Below are 19,569 nucleotides of genomic sequence, written 5' to 3' on the forward strand. Positions count from 1 at the left end.
GCACAGCCATCATTCCTACCCCCTTGGTGTCATGCGCTGCCTCCTCAGCGTTGTTTTAAGCTGTCACGGAGCCTGCGCTGTTCTGTTATCCCTTGGCCATGGCCAATTTGCGCTGCCTGTCTTCTGTCATAATTTGGTGTCAGGCTGGCTGCGCCTGTGCACCCGCGCTGCCCGAGAACCTGCCTCGCAGTGTCTTCTGATTGAATCACACTGCGAGCCTGGGATCCATGGGCAAGCGCAGTGCATATCTTCACCTCGGGCTCTCGCTCCTCTCCCTCCGCCTTCTTTAGACTGTGCGCCGTCAGCTGATCCCTAATAGCATGCCACGGCCGTGACGCCGCACAGTCTGAAGAAGAGGGAAGGAGGGGAGTGAGAGGCGAGGGTATGCACTGTGCATGCCCATGGATCCAATGCCCGCAGTGGGATTACATTAGCCGACACTGCGAGGTGAGATCTGGAGCAGCGTGGACGCACAGGCACTGAAAGCCTGACACCAAATTATGTCAGAAGACAGGCAGCGCTAATTGGGCATGGCCAAGGGATAACAGACCAGCGCAGGCTCCGTGACAGCTTAAAACAACGCTGAGGAGGCAGCGCACGGCACCAAGGGGATAGGAATGACAGCTGTGCTGCGTCCCATTACGAAGGAAATTCCCACCTCCGGGATGGTTTTACGGTATAAGGGGACACATTTTTAGTGTTTACTTCTGTGTTTGCAAGGAGCATAATTAAAAGAGCAGCCTTTTCCTTTTGCATCCTTAGTGCTGCACAAGATGGCTCTTTCAGCTACAAACGTCTTGGGGGGAGGTTAAAGGTTCCCTTTCAACTTGCTCCAATCAGGCTTCGGCCTACACTCTGTTCCTCTGCTCCTCCTGCTGTCCCTGGGCTCTAACACCGCCAGTTGGTGCCTGAAAGTGCTGTGTGCACAGTCAACAGTCGCTCCTCTGTTATTGGGGTTCTGTAACTTCAGCTGATCCCCAGCTGTGTGTGCGGCAATAACTCCAATCTGCTCCTCCTGCTGTCCCTGGGCTCTAACACCGCCAGTTAGTGCCTGGAAGTGCTGTCTGCACAGTGAACAGTCGCTTCTCAGTTATTGGGGTTCAGTAACGTCAGCTGATCCCCAGCTGTGTGTGCGGCAATACCTCCAATCTGCTCCTCCTGCTGTCCCAGGGCTCTAACACTGCCAGTTGGTGCCTGGAAGTGCTGTGTGCACAGTCAACAGTCGCTCCTCTGTTATTGGGGTTCAGTAACGTCAGCTGATCCCCAGCTGTGTATCCGGCAACGTGTCATGCGACCGCCACGCTGGCACAACTAAAATGTAAGGGGACCTGTCCCCCTTCCCTAGGCGTTTGTTACTGAAAGAGCCACCTTGTGCAGCACTAATACTGCACAAGGAAAAGGTCGCTCTTGAAATTATGCTCCTTGGAAACGCTGAACTACACACTCATGTAATGTGTCCCCTCACACCGTCCAACCATCCCGGAGGTGGGACTTTCCTTTGTAATGTGACGCAGCACAGCCGTCATTCCTACCCCCTTGGCACCGTGTGCTGCCTCCTTAGCGTTGTTTGATTCCGTCATGGACCCTGCGCTGTTATGTTATCCCTTGGCCATGCACAGTTTGCGCTGCCCGTCCTCTGACATCATTTGTTGTCGTCCTGGCTGCGCCTGTGCGTCCACGCTGCCCGAAATGCCACCTTGCAGTGTCGTCTAATGTGATCCCACAGTGGGCCTGGTATCCATGGCCATGCGCAGTGCATATACTAGCCTCTCACTCCACTTCTTCACGCTTCTTCAGACTAGGCGGCATCAGCTGATCCCTAATAGCATGCCACGGCCGTGACGCCGTGACGTCTGAAGAAGCAGGAAGGAGGTGAGTGAGAGGCGATGATATGCACTGCGCATGCCCTTTGATCCCTGGCCCGCAGTGGGATTACATTAGATGACACTGCGAGGTTGGATCTCGGGCAGCTTTGACGCACAGGCACTGCCAGCCTGACAACTAAATGATGTCAGAAGACGGGCACCGCTAACTGTGCATGGCCAAGGGATAACATTACAGCGCGGGCTCCGTGACAGAACCAAACAACGTTGAGGAGGTGGCGCACGGCACCAAGGGGGTTGGAATGACGGCTGTGCTGTGTCACATTACAAAGGAAAGTCCCACTTCCGTGACGGTTTTACGGTGTGAGGGGACACATTATATGAGTGTGCACTTCAGCGTTTGCAAGGAGCATAATTTTAGGAGCCACCATTTTCCATGTGCAGTATTGCTGCTGTACAAGATGGCTCTTTTAGCAACAAATGCCTGGGGGGGTTAAAGGTTCCCTTTCAACTTGCTCCACTGCAGGCTTCGGCTTACACTCTGCTCCTCTTTGATTCCCTGGGTTTCAACACTGTCAGTTGCCACCTGGAAGTGTCTACACAGAAAAAACACTAGCTGATGTGTCAGTAGGGTTCAGCACCGCCAGCTGTTCCCCTGCTGTGTAGTCGGCAACGTGTCCAGCACAAGCCATGCTGGCACAACCGAACAAAAGCTGCCACCAGTGCAGGCTTCGACCTACACTCTGCTCCTCTCCTCCTCCTGCTGACCCTGGGCTCTAACACCACCAGTTTTTGCCCGGAACTGCTAGCTGCACAGAGAAAAACACCTGCCAATGTGTTAGTGGGGTTCAGCACCGCCAGCTGTTCCCCTGCTGTGTAGCCGGCAACGTGACCTGCAAACGCCACGCAGGCACCTGAACTGAAATTAAAGGGACCTTGACCCCCACCCCCAGGTGTTTCTATGTATAACAGTCACCTTGTGCAGCAGTACTGCTGCATTTGTACAAGGTGGCTTACTTTTTCTCCTTGCCCACGTGGAACTCAACACGTACAAAATGTGTCTCATTACAGACCATTACAATGTTCCTGAGGTGTGACTTTCCTTTTTAATGACACGCAGCACCCCCCTTGGTAGTGCTGCCCGTCTTCTGACATCATTGGTTGGCTGCCTGTGCCTGTGCGTCCGCCCTGCCCGACACAACCCCCCTCGTTGTCTAATATATTTTGGCTGCGAGGGTGTGATTGATGGGCATGTGCAGTGCATATGTTCGCCTATGTTCACTCATCTCCTTCCGCCTTCTTCAGACTGGGCGGCCTCATGGCCGCGGCATGCGATAAGGGATCAGATGAGGCCGCCCAGTCTGAAGCAGGTGTAATGACATGTGTGAGCGGCAAACATATTTACTGCACAAGGCCACGAATCCCAGCCACGCAGTGTGAATTTTTGAAAACACACTGTGGGCCTGGGATTCATGGCCATCGCTAACCGCAACGGCCGACATGAAATGAGGTCAGAAGACAGGCAGCACTAACAGCGCATGGCCAAGGGATAACAAGAGCGCAGACTCCTGTACAGCAAATAACAACGCTCAGGAGGCTGCGCCCAGCACCAAGGCGTTATTTATGCGCACCTGTGCTGCGTCTCCTTAAAAAGACAAGTCACGCCTCCAATACAGTTCTACTGTACAATGGGCTAAATTGTGTACGTCTTTCATTCTGCGTGTGCAATGAGCTAAACTTAAAGAGCAACCTTTAACTTGTGGAGCATTACTGCTGCGCAAGGTGTGGCTCTTCAACATTGTAACACCTGAGGGTGGGTTAAAGGTTACCTTTGAAATTGGTTCAATTAGGCTTCGGCCTACACTCTGCTCCTCCTGCAGACCCTGGGCTCTAACTCCACCAGTTGGGGCCCGGAAGTGCTGGCTGCACAGAGAAAAACACCCGCCATTGTGTCAGTGGGGTTCAGCACCGCCAGCTGTTCCCCTGCTGTGTAGCTGGCATCGTGTCCAGCACAAGCCACGCTGGCACAACAGACCAAAAGCTGCCACCAGTGCAGGCTTCGGCCTACACTCTGCTCCTCTCCTCCTCCTGCTGACCCTGGGCTCTAACACCGCTAGTTTTTGCCCGGAAGTGCTGGCTGCACAGAGAAAAACACCAGCCAATGTGTTAGTGGGGTTCAGCACCGCCAGCTGTTCCCCTGCTGTGTAGTCGGCAATGTGTCCAGCACAAGCCACGCTGGCACAATTGAACAAAAGCTGCCACCAGTGCAGGCTTCGGCCTACACTCTGCTCCTCTCCTCCTCCTGCTGACCCTGGGCTCTAACACCGCCAGTTTTTGCCCGGAACTGCTAGCTGCACAGAGATAAAAACACCAGCCAATGTGTCAGTGGGGTTCAGCACCGCCAGCTGTTCCCCTGCTGTGTAGCCGGCAACGTGACCTGCAAATGCCACGCAGGCACATGAACTGAAATTGAATGGAGCCTGCCCCCCACCCCCAGGTGTTTCTATGTATAACAGCCACCTTGTACAGCAGCAATGCTGCATTTGTACAAGGTGGCTTACTTTTTCTACTTGCCCACGTCGAACTCAACACGTACAAAATGTGTCTCATTGAGACCATTCCACTGTCCCAGAAGTGTGACTTTCCTTTCTAATGATACGCAGCAACACCCTTGGTAGCGCTGCCCGTCTTTTGACATCATTGGTTAGCTGGCTGCGCCTGTGCGTCTGCCCTGCTCGAAACAACGCCCCTCGGTGTCTTATTTATTTTGACAGCGAGGGTGTGATTGATGGGCATGTGCAGTGCATATGTTCGCCTGTGTTCACTCATCTCCTTCCGCCTTCTTCAGACTAGGCGGCCTCATGGCCGCGGCATGCGATATGCGATCAGATGAGGCCGCCCAGTCTGAAGCAGGTGTAAGGACATGTGTGAGCGGCAAACACTTTTACTGCACAAGGCCACGAATCCCAGCCACGCAGTGTGAATTTTTGAAAACACACTGTGGGCCTGGGATTCATGGCCATCGCTAACCGCAACGGCCGACATGAAATGAGGTCAGAAGACGGGCAGCACTAACAGCGCATGGCCAAGGGATAACAAGAGCGCAGACTCCTGTACAGCAAATAACAACGCTCAGGAAGCTGCGCCCATGCAGGGACACCTGTGCTGCGTCTCCTTAAAAAGATAAATCACGCCTCCACTACTGTTTGACAGTATAATGGGCTAAATAGTGTACGTGTTTTATTCAGCGTGTGCAAGGAGCAAAAGTAATAGAGCAACCTTTTACTTGTGCAGCATTAATGCTGCACAAGGTGTGGCTCTTGTATTTTGCAACACCTGAGGGGGGGTTAAAGGTTACCTTTGAAATTGGTTCTACTAGGCTTCCCAGAGGTGTGACTTTCCTTTCTAATGATACGCAGCAACACCCTTGGTAGCGCTGCCCGTCTTTTGACATCATTAGTTAGCTGGCTGCGCCTGTGCGTCTGCCCTGCGCGAAACAACGTCCCTCGGTGTCTTATTTATTTTAACAGCGAGGGTGTGTTTGATGGGCATGTGCAGTGCATATGTTCGCCTGTGTTCACTCATCTCCTTCCGCCTTCTTCAGACTGGGTGGCCTCATGGCCGCGGCATGCGATAAGGGATCAGATGAGGCCGCCCAGTCTGAAGCAGGTGTAAGGACATGTGTGAGCGGCAAAAACATTTACTGCACAAGGCCACAAATCCCAGCCACGCAGTGTGAATTTTTGAAAACACACTGTGGGCCTGGGATTCATGGCCATCGCTAACCGCAACGGCCGACATGAAATGAGGTCAGAAGACGGGCAGCATTAACAGCGCATGGCCAAGGGACAACAAGAGCGCACACTCCTGTACAGCAAATAACAATGATCAGGAGGCTGCGCCCAGCACCAAGGCGTTATTTATGTGCACCTGTGCTGCGTCTCCTTAAAAAGACAAGTCACGCCTCCACTACTGTTTGACAGTATAATGGGCTAAATAGTGTACGTGTTTTATTCAGCGTGTGCAAGGAGCAAAATTAATAGAGCAACCTTTTACTTGTGCAGCATTAATGCTGCACAAGGTGTGGCTCTTGTACCTTGCAACACCTGAGGGGGGGTTAAAGGTTACCTTTGAAATTGGTTCTACTAGGCTTCGGCCTACACTCTGCTCCTCTCCTCCTCCTGCTTACCCTGGGCTCTAACACCGCCAGTTGGTGTCCGGAAGTGCTGGCTGCACAGAGAAAAACACCAGCCAATGTGTTAGTGGGGTTCAGCACCGCCAGCTGTTCCCCTGCTGTGTAGTCGGCATCGTGTCCAGCACAAGCCACGCTGGCACAATTTAACAAAAGCTGCCACCAGTGCAGGCTTCGGCCTACACTCTGCTCCTCTCCTCCTCCTGCTGCCCCTGGGCTATAACACCGCCAGTTGTAGCCTGGAAGTGCTAGCTGCACAGAGAAAAACACCAGCCAATGTGTCAGTGGGGTTCAGCACCGCCAGCTGTTCCCCTGCTGTGTAGCCGGCAACGTGACCTGCAAACGCCACGCAGGCACATGAACTGAAATTAAAGGGACCCTGCCACCCACCCCAAGGTGTTTCTATGTATAACAGCCACCTTGTACAGCAGTAATGCTGCATTTGTACAAGGTGGCTGACTTTTTCTCCTTGCCCACATCGAACTCAACACATACAAAATGTGTCTCATTGAGACCATTCCACTGTCCCTGAGTTGTGACTTTCCTTTCTAATGATACGCAGCACCACCCTTGGTAGCGCTGCCCGTCTTTTGACATCATTGGTTAGCTGGCTGCGCCTGTGCGTCTGCCCTGCTCGAAACAACGCCCCTCGGTGTCTTATTTATTTTGACAGCGAGGGTGTGGTTTATGGGCACGAGCAGTGCATATGTTCGCCTGTCGTCACTCATCTCCTTCCGCCTTCTTCAGACTGTGTGGCCTCATGGCCGCAGCATGCGAGAAGGGATCAGCAGAGGCCGCCCAGTCTGAAGCAGGTGTAAGGACATGTGTGAGCGGCGAAAATATTTACTGCTCAAGGCCACGAATCCCAGCACCGCAGTGTGACTTTATGAAAGGGCACTGTGGGTCTGGGATTCATGGCCATCGTTAACCGCACCGGCCAACATGAAATGAGGTCATAAGACGGGCAGCGCTAACAGGGCATTGCCAAGGGACAACACAAGAGCGCAGACTCCTGTACAGCAAATAACAACGCTCAGGAAGCTGCGCCCAGCACCAAGGCGTTATTTGGGACACCTGTGCTGCGTCTCCTTAAAAAGACAAGTCACGCCTCCACTACTGTTTGACAGTATAATGGGCTAAATAGTGTACGTGTTTTATTCAGCGTGTGCAAGGAGCAAAATTAATAGAGCAACCTTTGACTTGTGCAGCATTAATGCAGCACAAGGTGTGGCTCTTGTACTTTGTAACACCTGAGGGGGGTTAAAGGTTTCCTTTGAAATTGGTTCAACTAGGCTTCGGCCTACACTCTGCTCCCCCTGCTTACCCTTTGCTCCAACACCGCTAGTTGGGGCTGTAGGAAGACAATCTTTAATAGGCAACGCATCCTGGTTCCAGCACAGTCAGCTGTTTCCGGGTAGTGTCAAGCTCACTGAGACGCCTATGCTTGCCCCGTCGTGTTGCGGTCGGGTTAGCCAACTCCAGGGTGCCTCCAGTTTAGGAGCTTCCTATGTGGGCTCTGTGAATTGGTAGTCAAGGCTGGTTCTGTAGTGCCAGTAGGCCAAGCTCCCCCTGTAGGACTGTTGGGGTTCGGTAACTGCGGCTGCCTCGCGGCCTAGCTGTTCTCTCCTCTCCTGTGGGCCTTCGGGTCCACCACCTGGTTCCAGCACCGTCAGCTGGTTCCGGGCCGAGCCTTTGGCTTAGGTGCCTCCTCCTGGGTATCCAAGTTCCGCCAACGCCAGGCGATCCTTGGTAGTGCTTTTAAGCGCGTGCACCTACAGCTTAGTAACCGGGTTCCAGCACCGTCAGCTGGTCCTCGGTGCCATTGGCTCTTGCACACTGGGGCAACGCATCCGGGTTCCAGCACCGCCAGCTGGTTCTCGGCAGTGTTTTTGTCACAGGTACACCCTCGTGCCAAGCCTGGTTCCAGCACCGTCAGCTGTTTCCGGGTAGTGTCAAGCTCACTGAGACGCCTATGCTTGCCCTGTCGTGTTGCGGTCGGGTTAGCCAACTCCAGGGTGCCTCCAGTTTAGGAGCTTTCTATGTGGGCTGCGTGAATTGGTAGTCAAGATTGGTTCTGTAGTGCCAGTAGGCCAAGCTCCCCCTGTAGGACTGTTGGGGATCGGTAACTGCGGCTGCCTCGCGGCCTAGCTTTTCTCTCCTCTCCTGTGGGCCTTCGGGTCCACCACCTGGTTCCAGCACCGTCAGCTGGTTCTCGGCAGTGTCTTTTGCTCTTTTACCTTCTGCTCCCCATCCTGGTTCCAGTACCGTCAGCTGGTTCCGGGAAGAGCCTTTGGCTTAGGTGCCTCCTTCTGGGTATCCAAGTTCCACCAACGTCAGGTGGTCCTTGGTAGTGCTTTCAGGCACGGGTACGTCCTGCTTAGTAACCGGGTTCCAGTAACGTCAGCTGGTCCTCGGTAGTTCCATTGGCTCTTGGACCTTCGGCTACCCATCCGGGTTCCAGTACCGTCAGCTGGTTCTCGGCAGTGTCTTTTGCTCTTGTACCTTCTGCTCCCCATCCTGGTTCCAGTAACGTCAGCTGGTTCCGGGCTGAGCCTTTGGCTTAGGTGGCTCCTTCTGGGTATCCGAGTTCCGCCATCGTCAGGCGGTCCTTGGTAGTGCTTTTTAGCACGGGTACCTCCTGCTTAGTAACCGGGTTCCAGTAACGTCAGCTGGTCCTCGGTAGTTCCATAGGCTCTTGAACCTTCGGGTAGCCATCCGAGTTCCAGTTCCATCAGCTGGTTCTTGGCATTTTCTCAGCCTTCTTGTACCTTCTGCTACATTTCCAAGTTGAAGACCCTAAAGTCGACGGCCCGGAAGACCACCCCTAAGATGACGACGACACCAGAGACGACAACCAGTGAGATGACGACGACCCTGGAGATGACGACCCTGAAGACCACCCCAATGACGACAACAACGGCGGAGACGACGACGGCGGCTGAGACGACGACCCTAGAGACGACGACCCTGGAGACGACGACATGGAAGACCGAGAAGCAGAAGAACAAGAGGCTGCAGAACAAAGAGCAGAAGAACATTAAGCATAACACTTAATATCAGAGCAAAAGATATTATTTAAATTATATGCAGAAGAAGACTAAGCAGTGTATGGGGGTGAGTCCGTTCCTCCTCGTAGTGCCCCTGGATAAAGCCTGATGCTGCAGGCCAAACTGAACGCGGACAAATGTAACTTTTGTGACAGGCAGAACGGAAGGTGTAATCTTCAAACTTTTATAGATAACAACTACGGGAATGCCTGTCACAAATGAGAATATGATGAAGAAGTAGAATAGGAAGAATAATAACAGTTGAATAAAATGAATATGTAGAATAGGAAGAATAATAATAGTTGAAAAAAATGAATATGAAGAATGTAATAAAAAAAAATAGTAACATAGTAACATAGTAACATAGTAAGGCCGAAAAAAGACATTTGTCCATCCAGTTCAGCCTATATTCCATCATAATAAATCCCCAGATCTACGTCCTTCTACAGAACCTAATAATTGTATGATACAATATTGTTCTGCTCCAGGAAGACATCCAGGCCTCTCTTGAACCCCTCGACTGAGTTCGCCATCACCACCTCCTCAGGCAAGCAATTCCAGATTCTCACTGCCCTAACAGTAAAGAATCCTCTTCTGTGTTGGTGGAAAAACCTTCTCTCCTCCAGACGCAAAGAATGCCCCCTTGTGCCCGTCACCTTCCTTGGTATAAACAGATCCTCAGCGAGATATTTGTATTGTCCCCTTATATACTTATACATGGTTACTAGATCGCCCCTCAGTCGTCTTTTTTCTAGACTAAATAATCCTAATTTCGCTAATCTATCTGGTATTGTAGTTCTCCCATCCCCTTTATTAATTTTGTTGCCCTCCTTTGTACTCTCTCTAGTTCCATTATATCCTTCATGAGCACCGGTGCCCAAAACTGGACACAGTACTCCATGTGCGGTCTAACTAGGGATTTGTACAGAGGCAGTATAATGCTCTCATCATGTGTATCCAGACCTCTTTTCATGCACCCCATGATCCTGTTTGCCTTGGCAGCTGCTGCCTGGCACTGGCTGCTCCAGGTAAGTTTATCATTAACTAGGATCCCCAAGTCCTTCTCCCTGTCAGATTTACCCAGTGGTTTCCCATTCAGTGTGTAATGGTGATATTGATTCCTTCTTCCCATGTGTATAACCTTACATTTATCATTGTTAAACCTCATCTGCCACCATTCAGCCCAAGTTTCCAACTTATCCAGATCCATCTGTAGCAGAATACTATCTTCTCTTGTATTAACTGCTTTACATAGTTTTGTATCATCTGCAAATATCGATATTTTACTGTGTAAACCTTCTACCAGATCATTAAGGAATATGTTGAAGAGAACAGGTCCCAATTCTGACCCCTGCGGTACCCCACTGGTCACAGCGACCCAGTTAGAGACTATACCATTTATAACCACCCTCTGCTTTCTATCACTAAGCCAGTTACTAACCCATTTACACACATTTTCCCCCAGACCAAGCATTCTCATTTTGTGTACCAACCTCTTGTGCGGCACGGTATCAAACGCTTTGGAAAAATCGAGATATACCACGTCCAATGACTCACCGTGGTCCAGCCTATAGCTTACCTCTTCATAAAAACTGATTAGATTGGTTTGACAGGAGCGATTTCTCATAAACCCATGCTGATATGGAGTTAAAGAGTTATTCTCATTGAGATAATCCAGAATAACATCCCTCAGAAACCCTTCAAATATGTTACCAACAATAGAGGTTAGACTTACTGGACTATAATTTCCAGGTTCACTTTTAGAGCCCTTTTTGAATATTGGCACCACATTTGCTATGCGCCAGTCCTGCGGAACAGACCCTGTCGCTATAGAGTCCCTAAAAATAAGAAATAATGGTTTATCTATTACATTACTTAGTTCTCTTAGTACTCGTGGGTGTATGCCATCCGGACCTGGAGATTTATCTATTTTAATCTTATTTAGCCGGTTTCACACCTCTTCTTGGGTTAGATTGGTGACCCTTAATATAGGGTTTTCATTGTTTCTTGGGATTTCACCTAGCATTTCATTTTCCACCGTGAATACCGTGGAGAAGAAGGTGTTTAATATGTTAGCTTTTTCCTCGTCATCTACAACCATTCTTTCCTCACTATTTTTTAAGGGGCCTACATTTTCAGTTTTTTTTCTTTTACTATTGATATAGTTGAAGAACAGTTTGGGATTAGTTTTACTCTCCTTAGCAATGTGCTTCTCTGTTTCCTTTTTGGCAGCTTTAATTAATTTTTTAGATAAAGTATTTTTCTCCCTATAGTTTTTTAGAGCTTCAATGGTGCCATCCTGCTTTAGTAGTGCAAATGCTTTCTTTTTACTGTTAATTGCCTGTCTTACTTCTTTGTTTAGCCACATTGGGTTTTTCCTATTTCTAGTCCTTTTATTCCCACAAGGTATAAACCGCTTACACTGCCTATTTAGGATGTTCTTAAACATTTCCCATTTATTATCTGTATTCTTATTTCTGAGGATATTGTCCCAGTCTACCAGATTAAGGGCATCTCTAAGCTGGTCAAACTTTGCCTTCCTAAAGTTCAGTGTTTTTGTGACTCCCTGACAAGTCCCCCTAGTGAAAGACAGGTGAAACTGCACAATATTGTGGTCGCTATTTCCTAGATGCCCAACCACCTGCAGATTTGTTATTCTGTCAGGTCTATTAGATAGTATTAGGTCTAAAAGTGCTGCTCCTCTGGTTGGATTCTGCACCAATTGTGAAAGATAATTTTTCTTGGTTATTAGCAGAAACCTGTTGCCTTTATGGGTTTCACAGGTTTCTGTTTCCCAGTTAATATCCGGGTAGTTAAAGTCCCCCATAACCAGGACCTCATTATGGGTTGCAGCTTCATCTATCTTCTTTAGAAGTAGACTTTCCATGGTTTCTGTTATATTTGGGAGTTTGTAACAGACCCCAATGAGAATTTTGTTACCATTTTTCCCTCCATGAATTTCGACCCATATGGACTCGACATCCTCATTTCCTTCGCTAATATCCTCCCTTAAAGTGGACTTTAGACAAGACTTTACATAGAGACAAACCCCTCCTCCTCTCCGATTTTTACGATCCTTTCTAAACAGACTGTAACCCTGTAAGTTAACTGCCCAGTCATAGCTTTCATCTAACCATGTCTCGGTTATTCCCACTATGTCAAAGTTACCTGTAGATATTTCTGCTTCTAGTTCTTCCATCTTGTTTGTCAGGCTTCTGGCGTTTGCGAGCATGCAGTTTAGAGGATTTTGTTTTGTTCCAATCTCCTCGCTGTGGATTGTTTTAGAAATGTTCTTACCTCCCATCTGAGTATGTTTTCCTGGGTCTTCTTTGTTCAAGTCTAATGTTTTTCTTCCCGTCCCCTCTTCTTCTAGTTGAACGCCCTCCTGATGAGTGTAGCGAGTCTTCTGGCGAATGTGTTTCCCAGGTTTGTTGAGGTGTAGTCCGTCTCTGGTGAGGAGTCCATCGTACCAGTAATTCACACCGTGGTCCAGGAATCCGAATCCTTGTTGTCTGCACCATCGTCTTAGCCAGTTGTTTGCATCAAGGATCCTGTTCCATCTCCTGGTGCCATGCCCGTCTACTGGAAGGATAGAAGAAAAAACTACCTGTGCATCCAGTTCCTTTACTATCTTCCCCAACTCTTCAAAGTCTTTGCAGATTGTCGGTAGGTCCTTCCTTGCCGTGTCATTGGTGCCAACATGTATCAGAAGAAATGGGTGGACGTCCTTGGAGCTGAAGAGCTTTGGTATCCTATCGGTCACATCCTTGATCATCGCACCTGGAAGGCAGCATACTTCTCTTGCAGTTATGTCCGGTCTGCAGATGGGTGCTTCTGTGCCTCTCAGTAGTGAGTCTCCCACCACCACCACTCTTCGTTGCTTCTTGGCTGTACTTTTTGCTGTCACTTGTTGCTGTGTGCCCTTTTCTTTTTTGCTTGCTGGTATTGCTTCATCCTTAGGTGTGCCATCTTCATCCTCTACAAAGGGCGGCACGGTGGCGCAGTGGTTAGCACTGCAGCCTTGCAGCGCTGGAGTCCTGGGTTCGAACCCCACCAAGGACAACATCTGCAAAGAGTTTGTATGTTCTCTCCGTGTTTGTGTGGGTTTCCTCCGGGCACTCCGGTTTCCTCCCACATTCCAAAGACATACTGATAGGGAATTTAGATTGTGAGCCCCATCGGGGACAGTGATGATAATGTGTGCAAACTGTAAAGCGCTGCGGAATATGTTAGCGCTATATAAAAATAAAGATTATTATTATATACAAAGATTTGATATCGGTTCTTCAGTTGTGTGGTTGGTGATTTCTCCATGGTCTTCTTGCTTCTTTTGGTCACATGCTTCCACTCATCTGCTTTTGGAGGTTCTCTGACACTTTTTTCACCTTCTGTGACCAGTAGAGATGCTTCTGTTCTGTCTAGAAAGTCTTCATTCTCTTTGATGAGTTTCAAAGTTGCTATTCTTTCTTCCAGACCCCGCACCTTTTCTTCTAAAAGGGCCACTAGTCTACACTTCTGACAGGTGAAATTTGATTCTTCTTCTGGTCGATCTGTGAACATGTAGCACATGCTGCAGCTCACCATGTAGGTTGTCACATCTGCCATGTTGCTCCTAGATCCTGCTGACTTGCTGTGTGTTTTCCTTCTTGTGTAATCTACTCAGCCAAGCTCTCTTGCAATAATATCCTACAGGCAAAAATTTGCGCGCCGTAGGGCGCGCGGTTTGGTGATGCTTTCCAAGCAGCTGGTCCCAACGATCTTCTAGCTTAGGGAGACTTCGGTTTTCCCAGAAGGCACCTGGAATATGCAAATTAGCCTCCTCAAGCTTGAATCCCTGGTTTGGTGATGCTTTCCAAGCAGCTGGTCCCAGCTGTACCCAACGATCTTCTAGCTTAGGGAGACTTCGGTTTTCCCAGAAGGCACCTGGAATATGCAAATTAGCCTCCTCAAGCTTGAATCCCTGGTTTGGTGATGCTTTCCAAGCAGCTGGTCCCGGCTGTACCCAACGATCTTCTAGCTTAGGGAGACTTCAGTTTTCCCAGAAGGCACCTGGAATATGCAAATTAGCCTCCTCAAGCTTGAATCCCTGGTTTGGTGATGCTTTCCAAGCAGCTGGTCTCGGCTGTACCCAACAATCTTCTAGCTTAGGGAGACTTCGGTTTTCCCAGAAGGCACCTGGAATATGCAAATTAGCCTCCTCAAGCTTGAATCCCTGGTTTGGTGATGCTTTCCAAGCAGCTGGTCCCGGCTGTACCCAACGATCTTCTAGCTTAGGGAGACTTCGGTTTTCCCAGAAGGCACCTGGAATATGCAAATTAGCCTCCTCAAGCTTGAATCCCTGGTTTGGTGATGCTTTCCAAGCAGCTGGTCCCGGCTGTACCCAACGATCTTCTAGCTTAGGGAGACTTCGGTTTTCCCAGAAGGCACCTGGAATATGCAAATTAGCCTCCTCAAGCTTGAATCCCTGGTTTGGTGATGCTTTCCAAGCAGCTGGTCCCGGCTGTACCCAACGATCTTCTAGCTTAGGGAGACTTCGGTTTTCCCAGAAGGCACCTGGAATATGCAAATTAGCCTCCTCAAGCTTGAATCCCTGGTAGAAGATGAAGAAGAAGATGAATAAGGTGAAGAAGTTGATGTCAAAGATGCTGATGATGATGAAGATGAAAGTGGGGGAAAAGTAAAAAAAAAAGAAGGGGAAGGGCTTGGAATAGTGAAACATCAATATCTGACAAAATAAAAAAAAATTTTACATAGTCAATATCTTTGTCACTCCGAACGTCTTTAAAAAAAAAAAAATCATGCTATTCTATTTGATTGGGCTAAACCTCTATGACTTTAATGTCTCCGCCACCTCCCCAAATACATCCTGCATTATTCTAAGTTGTTTTCCTTCATGTAGAATGAACCTACAAGGAAACAAAGGGTTTATTTTAATTCCGATATTTTGGTCCCATTGACTTGCATTGGGATCGGGTATCGGTATCGGCGATATCCGATATTTTTTGAATATCGGCCGATCCAATCCGATACCGATACTTTCCGATATCGGAAGGTATCGCTCAACACTATTTGTGAGTTTAGTTTTACTTATACAGTTAGGTCCAGAAATAATTGGAAAGTGACTGGACCTTCATAATTTGGGCTCTGAATGACACTAGTTTGAATTTAAAATAAAACAACTGAGATGCAAATGAAGAGTACACTTTCACTTTGTAGGAATTGCAACCATTTTTCTACAAAGCCTCCTCAATTTAAAGGCTTAAAAGTAATTAAATTAACCATAACTTTATTATAAATAAAATGTTAATTTTTAATACTATGTAAAGAATTATTTGCAAGCAAAGGCTGTCTGAAGTATTGAAGCCATGGGCATCTCCAAACATTGGATTTCCTCCTTTGTGATGCTTTGCTAGGCCTTTAATGCAGGTAACTTCAGCTGTTGCTTATTTGTTGGTCTTTCAGCCTTAAGTTTTATCTTAAGCATAAGCCATTGCAAAATATTCCACTTCTTTGACCTAAATAACTCCTTAGTTGCTTTTGCAGCATGTTTTAGGCCATTATCCATCTATTCTATGAAGCATTGTCTAATCAACCTTGCTGCATTTGATTAAATCTGAGCAGAAAGCATGGTCCTATATGCTTTGGAATTTATATGGCTGCTTCTGTTTTCAATCTCATCATCATTAAACACAAGTGACCCAGTGCCATTGGAAGCCATGCATGCCCATGCCATCTCACTTACTCCACCATGTTTTATGGAGGATTTAGTTTGCTTTCGATCATTGGTTGTTCCACGCCTTCTCCACACGTTCTTGTTCCCATCATTCTGGTACAGGTTGATTTTAGTTTTATCAGTCCAAAGAATTCTTTTCCAGAGCTGGGCTGGCATTTTTGAATGTTTTTTGATCTAAGCTGGCCTTTCAATTTTTACTGTTGTGATTAATGATTTGTACCTCGTGGTGAAGCCTCTGTACTTGCTTTCATGAAGTCTTCTCTTTAAGGTAGACTTAGTTACCGAAATATCTACTTTATGGAGAGTTTTCTTCACTTGCATGGATGTTGTGAATGGATTTTTCTTCACCATGGAAAGAATTCTGCAATCATCCACCACTGTCGTCTTCCGTGGATGTTCTGGACATTTTGAGGCTTTCAAGTCCATCAGTGCATTTTTCTTTTATTTCAGAATCTACCAAACTGTTGACTTGGTCACTCTTGCTATTTCTCTGATGGACTTCCTATTTTTTTCAGCCAAATGACGATCTGTTTAACTTGCATAGAGAACTCCTTTGATCACATGTTGTGGGTTCACAGCAGCAGCTTTCAAATGCAGATGCAACGCCTGGAATCAGCTACAGACCTTATACATGGTGACATCAGAACCCTCCCTGGTGACATGACACCCAATAGGAAGAGTGCAGGAGGTATGAAGATTCCATCGTGAGTGGTGAGGATTAGTAGTGAGCATTCCGATACCGCAAGTATCGGGTATCGGTCGATATTTGCAGTATTGGAATTCCGATACCGAGTTCTGATACTTTCAGTATATCGGATACCGGAATCGGAAGTTCCCATAATTCTAAGAGCCCGAATTCAGCCAATGAGGAATGATTATAAGAGTGGGCACATCCTGTTCTGCATGGTAGGCATGTAACTACTGGCATGGCTGTGATTGGCTGCTGAAATGATGTCATGATGCACTATAAAAGTCGTCGCCGCCATTTTGGGCTCACTCTGCTGTGAATTCAGTTAGGGACAGGACGCTGTGTTCAGACTGAGGGCCAGTTTAGAGATAGCGATTTGCTTCATTGTGCTTTACCCAGGCTAATTTAGCAACCGCTGTGTGAGAACCTTGCTTTTACCTTGCAGCGCTGTTGACAGCTGTCTGCAAGGTCTCTGTGTGTGTGAGTGCAGCTCACTCTATAGTCTGTCCACAGCCACCGCTGGTTGTAGTAAGCTCAGGGTGCGTCACTGCCTCATACTGTTCAATCCATTGTCCTTTTTTGCAATTAGTGCAGCCTGCTGCACATTTTTTCAAATTTATCCTATTAAAGGCTTTCCATCTATATCCTGCTAGATTGTGGAAAAACACTATATAGGATTACATAGAGGAGCTTGTTTTGGCCTTGCAGCGCCGTTTACGGCTGTCTGCACGGTCTCTGTGTGAGTGCAGCTCGCTCTGTAGTCTGTTCTACCGCCACAGCCGGTTGTAGTCAGCTCAGGGTGCATCACTGCCTCATAACGTTCCATTGTCCGTTTCTCAATTAGTGCAGCCTGCTGCACATTTTTTCTAATTTATCCTATTAGTGGCTTTCCATCCGTATCCTGCTAGATTGTGGAAAAACACTATATAGGATTACATAGAGGAGCTTGTTTTTGGCCTTGCAGCGCCGTTCATGGCTGTCTGCACAGTCTGTGTGTGAGTACAGCTCACTCTGTAGTCTGTTCTGCAAAAAAAAAATAATAAAGTTCACCAAACACACCACTTTGCAGTTGTGTAGGCCACATTAGCTCATATAAAAGTCTAGTCCACACTTTAGAAAATTAGTGTTTCTTATACCTGTTAGGAGCTGTTCAGGAATAAGCACACTAAGCCCTTAGTACTTTTCTGCCTATCTTTATCAGTCTACCAAGATGAAGAAGGCAGGGAGTAAGGCACGTGGGCGTGGGCATGGAACAGTGAGAGGACATGGGGATTCTGTGCCTGCTGCGGGCACCGGTGACTCATCATCACCCAGTTTCAGCAGGGAACAGTCCTTCATACGCAGCTTTGTAGGAGATCCCCATACCCCGCTGCTGCGTGAAGAACACATTGAAGCCATTGTCGGATGGATGGCAGCTAATGCATCGACTTCAATTAGTGCCACATCCTGTCAGGCACAGAGCACTGGAGAGCACCCTGACTCTTCACCACCTGCCAAATTGCCCAGGCAGTCAGAGAACCCAGGACAGGAGCCATCTCTACTTCTGTTCTCTGAATCTCTTGGCTTGGAAAGAGGAGGCCAGCCTAGCAGCATTGGAGAAATGGAAGAAGAGGCAGTTTGCAGTGATGCTCAAGAGCTTTGTCTCTCTGATTCTGAAGAGGCGGGTGGGCCAATGCCTCCGGTCAGCGCACCTCAGTACGCATCTGATGATGAGACTCAGTTGCCCATTTCTAGTGCGTACTGTGCTGCCGAGACTACCTAGGAGAAGCAGTTGGTGGAAGAGGGTAGCGTAGATGAGGAGGTCCTTGACCTATCGTAACGTGAGGTACAGGAAGGTGATGGGAGCAGCTCTGAGGAAGAGATTTCCCGAATGGCCCAAAGAGAAAGAGGGAGGGGGAAGACTGCAGTGACTGTAGCCTCCACTTCGGCACCCATTCGGAACATGGCTCTTCCAAAAGCCAAAACGGGCGCTCCCAAGACTTGCAGTGCCTGGTCCTTTTTTGACACAGTTGCAGATGACATTTGCTTAGTCAAATGCAAGGTGTGTCATCAGAAAGTCAAAAGAGGGAAAAGTGCCAGCAACCTCAATACCACAAATATGTGGAAACATGTGCGGACCAAGCACGCGGTGGAGTTACAAAAACACACTGAAGACCTAGGCCAACCTGCAGCGGCACCTACCACCTCTTCAGCTCGTTTTGCTGCCTCTTCCTCCAGCTCACACACAGCTGGTTCGGCTTCCTCACAGGATCGCCATGGAAGAACCTCTGGCACTGTTTTCCATATACCCAGTGTAATTCCACCCACAGCACCATGTTCCCAGTCATCCTCACACTCCCAGCCCAGTCTACAGCCATTGGTAGCACAGGCATGGGAGAAAAGGTGGCCATTCTCGGCAATCCACCCCCGAGCACAGGCTCTGAATGCTGGCATTAAAAACTACTGTCCCTTAAAATGCTGTCATTCAGACAGGTGGAGACTGACACCTTCCGTAACTTGATGGCATTGGCAGTCCCACAATACAATGTGCCCAGCCGCTTTTATTGCAGCAGACAAGCTGTCCTTGCCCTGCAAAAGCATGTTGGAGGGACACATAAAACATGTGCTACTGAACGCCGTCAGTAGCAAGGTCCACCTCATTACTGATGCATGGACCAGTCACCATGGACAGGGGCGATAAAAAACTGCCTCCAGTCCAAGCCTCAGCCTACACTCTGCTCCTTCTAGATTCCCTGGGCTCCAATATCGCTAGTTGGTGCTGGGAAGTGCTGGCTGCGCAGAGAAAAACACTCACCACTGTGTCATTGGGGTTCAGTAACGCCAGCTGTTAACCTGCTGTGTGGCCTGCAACGTGTCCTGCGACCACCACGCAGACACAACAACAGATATTAAACTGCCTCCAGTGCAGGCCTCGGCCTATACGTTGCTCCTCCTAGATTCCCTGGGCTCTAACACCACTAGTTGGTGCTCGGAAGTGCTGGTTGCACAGAGAAAAACACCAGCCAATGTGTTAGTGGGGTTCAGCACCGCCAGCTGTTCCCCTGCTGTGTAGTCGGCAATGTGTCCAGCACAAGCCACGCTGGCAC

This window comes from Ranitomeya imitator, chromosome 3 (assembly GCF_032444005.1).
Source record: "Ranitomeya imitator isolate aRanImi1 chromosome 3, aRanImi1.pri, whole genome shotgun sequence".
Taxonomy (NCBI): Eukaryota; Metazoa; Chordata; class Amphibia; order Anura; family Dendrobatidae; genus Ranitomeya; species Ranitomeya imitator.